The sequence below is a fragment of the Mytilus californianus genome, unplaced genomic scaffold (genome assembly GCF_021869535.1).
Source record: "Mytilus californianus isolate M0D057914Y unplaced genomic scaffold, xbMytCali1.0.p SCAF_1, whole genome shotgun sequence".
NCBI lineage: Eukaryota > Metazoa > Mollusca > Bivalvia > Mytilida > Mytilidae > Mytilus > Mytilus californianus.
The window spans coordinates 132,367,329-132,376,188 of record NW_026262581.1 but is presented as its reverse complement, the minus strand read 5'-3'; positions in this window follow the sequence as shown (position 1 = coordinate 132,376,188).

Sequence of the window (8,860 nt, the reverse complement as noted above, 5' to 3'; positions counted from 1 at the left end):
CGCGGTGACGATAGGCAACATAAGTGTATGTTCAGATAGAACGATACATGTTGAATAAACGGGAGATCGAATCTTACACCGGAATATAAGTATTAGATTGTTGCTTACCCCCATACATATTATTTTAATCACAGGAAATAAAATATGTATTTTGTGTCACTTTTAGAGGTAAAAAAAATAAGGTCACGACAGTAGCTGTCATTTTAGACTTTATTGTAAAACAGCAACACCCCATAGTAACGTACTGTATTTGCTGAGGTAAAATGGTTTTGACCCGGTCGTCCGTCACTACGTTGATGTCGCCTTGATAGCACCTTTATTTTTTGTCGCATCCTCTTCAAATCTGGATGAAGGTTTCCAATCATCATAACCATAGATGAGTTAGACACTCAGAAACATTTGAAATGGGCACTATTTTGAGCGGAAAAGGCTTTCAAAGTCAACCAATACTATGTTTTATCGCCACACTACCTCCTCTATTTTTGTAGGATTCTCTTTAAATTTGATTGAAGGTTTCTGGATGATTTTGATAAGAAAAATCCGAAAAGAGAGACAATTTTTCCGATATATCATGCAATATATCATGTGTTTATGTGTGAACAGCGTTGAGAATTTTATCCGTTTTCTCTTTTTTTTTCTTTTTCTTTTTTAGAAAATTTAACATGCAATAATATTTTATTTTGGTATTGCGATACGATTAATAGTACTACTTTATTTCATATGGTTAAATTGTGATTATTATCACAAGTTTGGTTTTCGAAAGGTCCATTTCCAACAGTTAACAGAGAATGTGTGTAAAATGAAATAATTAACACAAAGAACGACAACATTAAAGTAAAAAAAAACCCAGCCATAATATATATACTGTATATAAATGAACAATGTTAATTGATTGAGTTAATGTATTGCCAAGTTAATGATTACTTTTATCATATGTTTTGTTTTGTTTTAGTATATTGCAGTATTCATGTATACTCAAACTTGTCAAGAGTATTAAGCACATGACAATGTCATGTGGGTATCCAATTTGATATTTTGATATTGTAATTTGTTGGTTTTTATTAGCCTAAATGAAATGTACTAGAATTTTCTTGAGTATGTGTATTGACAAGTTTATGATTATTTTATCATATGTTTTGTGTTCTTTAGGAATATTTTAGTATTCATATATGCACACATGTTTAACTTAAACTTGGCAAGAGTATTCAGCACATGACACTGTCATGTGGGCATCAAATTTGATATTGTAGTTTGGTTTTTATTAGCCTAAATGAAATATACTAGACTTTTTTTATGAGAATATGTTGTCTATGGGCGTTGTAATTGTAGTGTAGTACAAGTGACATAAACTTCAACGTGTTGAAGGCGGTCACTACAAAGTAGAAGTAGAAGAAATATACTGAACATATTGACACATTGTGTTTGTTGCATACATATTCTATTTTACATATTTTATGAATTATGATGTTTTGATGTCAATCCTGCATTTGGATTTTATATTTAGTTTAATTGCTATGCAATGTTTTTTTTGTAAATTTTGTTGGTCTTTTCGTCGTTTTTTGTTTTTGTCGATGTCTCTTTAACTAACAAATTTTGATTGTCCCTTTGGTATCTTTCGTCTCTTTTTTTAACCGATACAGTATTTGATCTTATTTATATTGACACGAAATGCCAATAAAAGCGCAGTAAAAGTATAAATTTTATTAACACGGTTATGTTAGCAGTCATGGTCGAGTGGTCTCATTCCCGGACTTTAGACTATGATATTTCTTTAAGGAAATGCGCTTTGGAGAAGGTATATATGATAAAGCTTTGGATTCGAAAATCAAAAAAAGTATTATAAATCTATCATATAACATCATTCAGATGTTCATAAGACAGAATTACTCCGTGAGACATCAGTATTTATATTTTGAATGTTGTCTTACATATTTGCATTAGGGCTTCAAACTTCTTACAATTGTCTCAAAATTACAAAACTGCCAAAGTGGCATCACAGTTTTGAGAATTGTCATTAATATTAAGAAAGGAGTAAAGGCTTTATCCAAAAAGATATTTTGCTAAAAGATGTATTTAATAAAGGTGTTAATGTGTAAAAAAATCTCTAATCCTTATCTATTTTGTCCAAAAACTATGTTTAAAGTGGCTACCTTATATCAACATTGTCGATTTTGTCAACTTTATGACATCACAAGCAATCGTTTTGCACTAATGTGTCAGGACTATATAATTACTTGTTCATTTATCAATGAAATCAGCAAAATTATTTATTTTCGGAGAATAAGGGGGCCAAACAATCACCTGCTCTTATCACAACTGTCCTGTTAATTTAATTTATTTTTCAAAATCGCCATACATGTGCTATTCGATTCTGAGAGGTACAAACGTAAGTTATATATATACAGTAAAATTGGTAACGTTAATGTTATAATAAGTTTTATGTTCTCAACTTAGGCTAACTTCACTCGACAGGGGATTCTCGAAAAATTAATGACTCTAAAGTTAGAACAATAAGCATCTGTAAAAGAAAATCTGGAATCAAAATTTTGCAAGCGTTACCAATAATTCAACATAAATTTAATTACATTGTATATTATGATATAAGAAATCTCCAAAGTTAAGTACATGAGCAACTAAAAATAACTTAATACTAAATAATATTTTAAGTGATTTCGCTCACACTTTGAAATCGAATTGGTATTTAAAAAAAAACCACGGTAGACTTTTAAGGGTGGTAGGATAGAGAGCCAACAGAAACATTTACATAAAAAAGATTTTGCATATCTGTTGTTCTCATTTTATTGTTTTGTTGCTGGGCAAAAATAAGAGTAAACAAACAGGTCCATATGTTGCCCTCTAGATGTCTTTTGGTTATTTTTAATCGTCGGGTTGCTGTTGCATTAACTCGCATTCCCCACATCTAGATAATGATATCCAAAGTTATATTTGGCAGTTAACAGAATCCATGGTTGACATCTAAACAATAAGCGGATATTATTTGTATAAAAAAAGATGTGTTCACTTAATTTATCCATACTTGCTCTTATTGCATTTGTAGTTTGCATGGTGTAGAAGTGTCACTGTATAAAACATGTATTTCTTTATTTCAATAGATACTTGACAGATAATAAAGGCATATTTATAAATGTGCTAAAAACATGGTTTTCAAATACTTTTATTTTCTATATATTGATACCAATAATAGACACGTGAGGAAAATGATGATGGGTGACTTTATAACGTTCAGCGTTAAATTAAATTAAAAAATAAGGACATCTGGTATGATTGCTAATGAGAAAACTATCCACCAGGGACCAAATGACGTTGATGGAATCAACTATAGTTCACCGCACGCCCTTCAACAATGATCAAATCCCATACCGAATAACAAGCTATAAGAGACATGGCACAATGTAAAACAATGCAAACAAGAAAAACAACGGTCTGATTTATAATAAAACAATAAACAAAAAAAACATGACAGACAGCAACAAACGACAATGAACCACTGGATTGTTACTCCTACGTCGTTCGGGTCAAGTAGGGTTACCCGAGCCGTGCAGATTAAATGACATATACCGACTTGCTTGGTCAATAACTATTATAACGTAATCGACAAAAATATAGGAAATATATGTAGGAAAATATATATATAAAAAGGATGGCGTATAATAAATATCAAATTGTAAAAATAATTGAATAAAGCGAATCTTATTGAAAACAATGAAATTTGGTTTTGAAAAAAAAAAAGAAATCAATCAGAAACTATTTCCTGGAAAGATGTGTAAGAGGACTTAACAGCAAGAATTTTTGGTTAACATTCAAGCCATTCTCGACTAATAAAGGGTCACATTTTTCACACTTTTCTGTCAGTGTTTCGAAAATGATACATATGACAATCACCTTTATAAAAAATAGTAGAAGACTGGAAAAAAGGCTTCATATCAACATATTAAATATGTAGTGGCAATATTAATAGATTTGTCCAAGGCTTTCGATTGCCTACCCAATAACCTTCTCTTGCTAAAAATAATTTGTTTGTCTCCCCCTCATCTCTTAATCTTTAGTAAAGTTATTTAAAAAAAGAGAGGCGAAAGTTACCAAAGGGACATTCGAACTCATAAGTCGAAAATAGACTGACAACGCCATGATAAAAAAAGAAGACAAAGACCAAAATACAAACAGTATACAAAACACAGCTTTATTTTTTAACTATATAATAGAAAAAAAGTGTGTTGAAGTATGTTCTCATTCCCGTTATTGTGAATCAATGTTTAAAGGGTTGCCACAAGGATCTATAAATGGACATTTTATTCGGAATCCGAGCCGACCAGTATTTACTCCTTCTCCTAAATGTCGCGAACCAGTAGGCGGATCAGCGGTAATAAAAATTTTAAAGTATTTGTTTGGACCCGACTGGGGATCGAACCCATGACCTCCCGCACTCGATGAGATAAAAATGGTCTGCCTTGAAAAGGCCAATATTAAAGACACATACGGATATAATAAAATGTTGGAACATTTCTAAGGAATAGTTTGATATACGTTCTTCTTCTAAACTTCAAAGTTGTTGACACAGGTTGGTGTTTGATCAAAGCATTATTAAGTACGATACTCTTCATACTAAAAGTGTTCGTACGATCAACGCTTTTCAAAGTTAAAATTAAAATTTATGCCTCATTGGAGGACAGTGTTAAGAGAAGTACGAGGAAATTGGAGGATTAATATACGATACAGCAAAGAAAAAGTTGATAACCATTCTTTACATCTTTCTTCCATTGTCTAAATGGGGTCTTCCGTGCAGATTACATCAGAATGTATTTATTTTTTAAAAGCAGAAAATGCAAGTAACTCAGTATATGTCTGTTTCTTTGTGGTCTCAGGCTGCGTTTTGCTGCAACTTCCGACGTCGAGGACTCAAAAAAGTTACACCTCACCTTTGACGTCAGAAGAGTGAAAATAAAGGATTTACTTCTGATCTGAATTTTCTCATATTTTTTTTTATTATCGAGGTCCCCGTCCTCATCCAACAAAATTGCAATTACTGTATGTTCATGCAATGTGAAAAAAAGCGAAGATATTTCTCTTTTTAAATCCTGGGTCCGCACCTGTATCTAACGTTAAAAAATTAGATCACATGATAAAACATACCACGAATTTTACAATTGGCACATTGTTACACATATTATATTGAGGGGTGGGGTGGGTGGGGAGATGTTGTCATCCTAGCAAAAATAAACAGTTAAACTCGAATTAACGAAAATGAAAGCATCCATTCCCAAGTCCCGATAAGTGTAAATCCCGAATTCCAGCAAAAATAAAGGCCAAATCCCGATGTATTCTTCAGCTGAAAAAAATCTTTACGTTAACCTCAGTTAAAGTGACCACATTATTTCAATAACAGAATTAATTTGAATTTAGTATAAAAAGATTTTTGACATTCAGTAATTAAATTTTGGATCTTTTTTTTTACATGTAAATGAAATTGAAAGGTAATAAAATAATGAAAATCACATATGTTAAGCTATGTCACAGTAACAGTTAAAGGGAGATAACACTTTTTAATTCAAATTAACACCAACCGATTTTTGTTTACTATTATTGATTGTTTTTGTAATATAATTCGTTGTTAATAAGTCATCAGGAGTGAGATACTGACTTGACCAATGATTATTATATATATATACACTTCCTCGATCAAACTAATAATACATTTATACCGTTTCCAAAATTTTGGTTCTTAGTAGCCTTATATATATGGTATTAAGACATGTATTGGTTCCAGAATCACTTCCGGGTCTCAAATAACTTGGTTCTGAATTAACACACGCTGACGTCTACTTATCCTTTTGTCAGCCGATTTGGCACAATAATTCCTAACGAGTCCAAAGTATTGAAACTTTGATATAAAATTAGTTGAGGCACTGATATGTCACGAAATAGAAGTTCCTTCATAATATAATTTGCTGTGAACAATGATTCCCTCTGGTATGTGTACAAAATGGCACGCCACTTTTATTCTGAAGTTATACTGTTTTGATATTGTAGCACTTTTAAAATTTCGTAATGCACATTCAGAAGGGATAATAAACCTCTGGAAATATTGTATCCTCGTAAATATAGTCATCGATTCAAAAAAGAGAGGCGAAAGATACAATAGGAAAGTTGATGGACAATCAAAAGAGACACTTAGAATTAATCTTGCAGCACGTTTTTGGAGCTTATGAATCCTTTCCAGATTACAGTTTGTTTCAAGGCCCCATACTGCACAACAGTAGTCAATAATGGGTAATATATAGCTATTGTAAAAAAGAATAAGACCCTTTCATTGTAAATAATGTTTCAACCTTTTAAACAGGTACATGTATATTCTGCTTGAAATAATTTCACATATTTTATCAATTTAATTTGACCATATGACAGATTTTTATCAATATAGATTTTCAACTTCAACATTATTTTAAGAGATATTATCTTGACGTTATAAAACACATAAACATGCATTGCAGGTTTCCAATTTTCTCTCTGACCCAACAAACATACATTATTTTTATATATACATTTTTTTCTTGTTATTAATCATCATATCATATTCTTTACGCCATTTGATAACAATTTTTAGAGTCTTTATTTAAATTTACAATAGATTTAAATACTAATGCAAAGTTGTATCATCAGCATGTAGATCAGACTCTGTATATTCTAAAGTTAATGGTAAGCCATTGATATTGACAAGGAATAATAAAGGTCCAAGTGTAGAACCTCACGGTGGAACTCCAAAAGTTACAGTTTTATATTCAGATTCAGTGGTTCCAAACTTAACTTTTTTTGCATGCTCTGAGACAGGTAGGATGAAAACCATTTTACCGAGTGGTCGTAACATTTGTAATAATTTTAGTCAGTTTGACAAAAGGAAGAAATTGAAGATCAAATCGGGCCGTTATTTTCTCTGTAGAATTTTTCCTATTTTGTTATCCCGGGCCTATAATATAGTTTTGCTTCTTTGTACACTGTGTTGTTCAAGTTAAAGCCCCCTTCCCTTTGCACCTTTGCTCGGGAAAAGCCTGGATGGTATATATATATTTATTCAAGATAAAAAGGCATGAATTTGACAGATACAAAATATTACAAAGACACAGATATAGCACTAGACATAGTTTATAGACACTAAAATGATATACATGTTTACTAAAAATTTTAATTTAAAAAATAAAATTATGAAAATTTTCATGATATTTTGATAATATGAATAGACTAGATTAAATAATGAGTGAAATTTAACTTGACTAGATTTTCACTGTAGCCTAGTATCTTAGGATGACCCACAAAAGTTAATAAAAACTTATTTCCAGTGGGGACCTTTTATGGTATATACTCAATGAGTTGTAGGCGTGAGTCGCTGGAAAAGGCCTCTATTTCAAGCTTCATAATACATGATCATGAATTAAAGGGCGAGGAAATATTTGATTAAATATATAATAAGGTTATTAATTATACCACAAGTATCTGATACTGAATCAGACGTAAATATTTTTAAAGATAACGTCCAGTGGCAAATATTTCATGCATATTCATAGTCCGAGATTACTCTGACGTCCAACGGCTGTTTTGCCAGACAAGCTGGGGCCGTGTCTGGCAAAACAGCCGTTGGACGTCAGAGTAATCTCGGACTAGCATATTCAGGACGAGAACAAGTTCACAATAAATACTATAGGTAGGTTCTGTAATAGATTAAGGGATTAAGGACGGAGAAATTTAGACTGCCACGGGAAATGAGGGTATATTGGATAGGGACAGAAATTTAGCCTTGCAACAGGTCACCTACGGACCCCTCAAAGAGTTGTTGCAAGGGTTCTTAACGTGCACAGAGCGTGGCACTCTCTTTACACGAGGCATCGGATTTAACATCCCCATTCTGACCGGACGTGGCTGCAAATTTGTACATCCCGCACAGCCAAACGGACGCCCCACTTTAGCACGGGTTTTACTGCCGGTCGGAGGAAGACCAATGGTGACCATACTTCTATTCCCCAGTCACCCTTGGGGAGGCCTTACCTGTGTGTCTGAAGCCAATTACTAAAATATATTTTTCTAGCAGTATAATGAAATCATTTTTAAAACTCATATTATTTCAGCATTTTTTCAAAAATATGATTATTCATGTCAGTCCAAAACAATTTTATTAAGGGAGCTACATTTCACTTTGGGTGGGGGGCTAGGCTAGGATGAAATTTGAAAAAAAATAGGCATGACAGAAGTTTTGAGTAAAAAAAAGGCGGGTTGAGGCACTTTGCAAAAAAAAAAGGCAGGATATGACAATTCATGTAAAAAAAAAAGGGCAGTACCGTATAGAGCGAAAAATAAAAAAGCAGGACAGAGATTACAATTCAAAAAAAATGCAGGACAAAATTTTTCACCCCACCCCCTTAACTATCAAATGGTAGCTCCCTAAGAAGATACATCCCTACATGTATGCCAACTTCTAAATATTGAAAACTTTTAAGACTTTAAACTTTTAAAAAAATAATAATATGACAATAACTGTTCAATTTTCTATAAACTTTTTCCATTAGAAGTAAATAGACTCAGTTCAAAAGAATATCCATTTATAGCAATTTTACATTATAATTAAAGGGATAGCCCATGGCCCCTAAAATTTAGTCATTCAAAACATGTAGCTATTAACTTTTTTTTATACAATTTTACTTGATCAATAATATACCAAGTATGCTTTAATATAAATATTAACTGCCAAAAACTTAAGAGTTTTAGGGTTTAATGAAATAAAGTCATTGTATGAGTAAACTTTTGAATTGCAAGAATTAAGCGGATATTATCACAATTATCATAATTTTTCCAC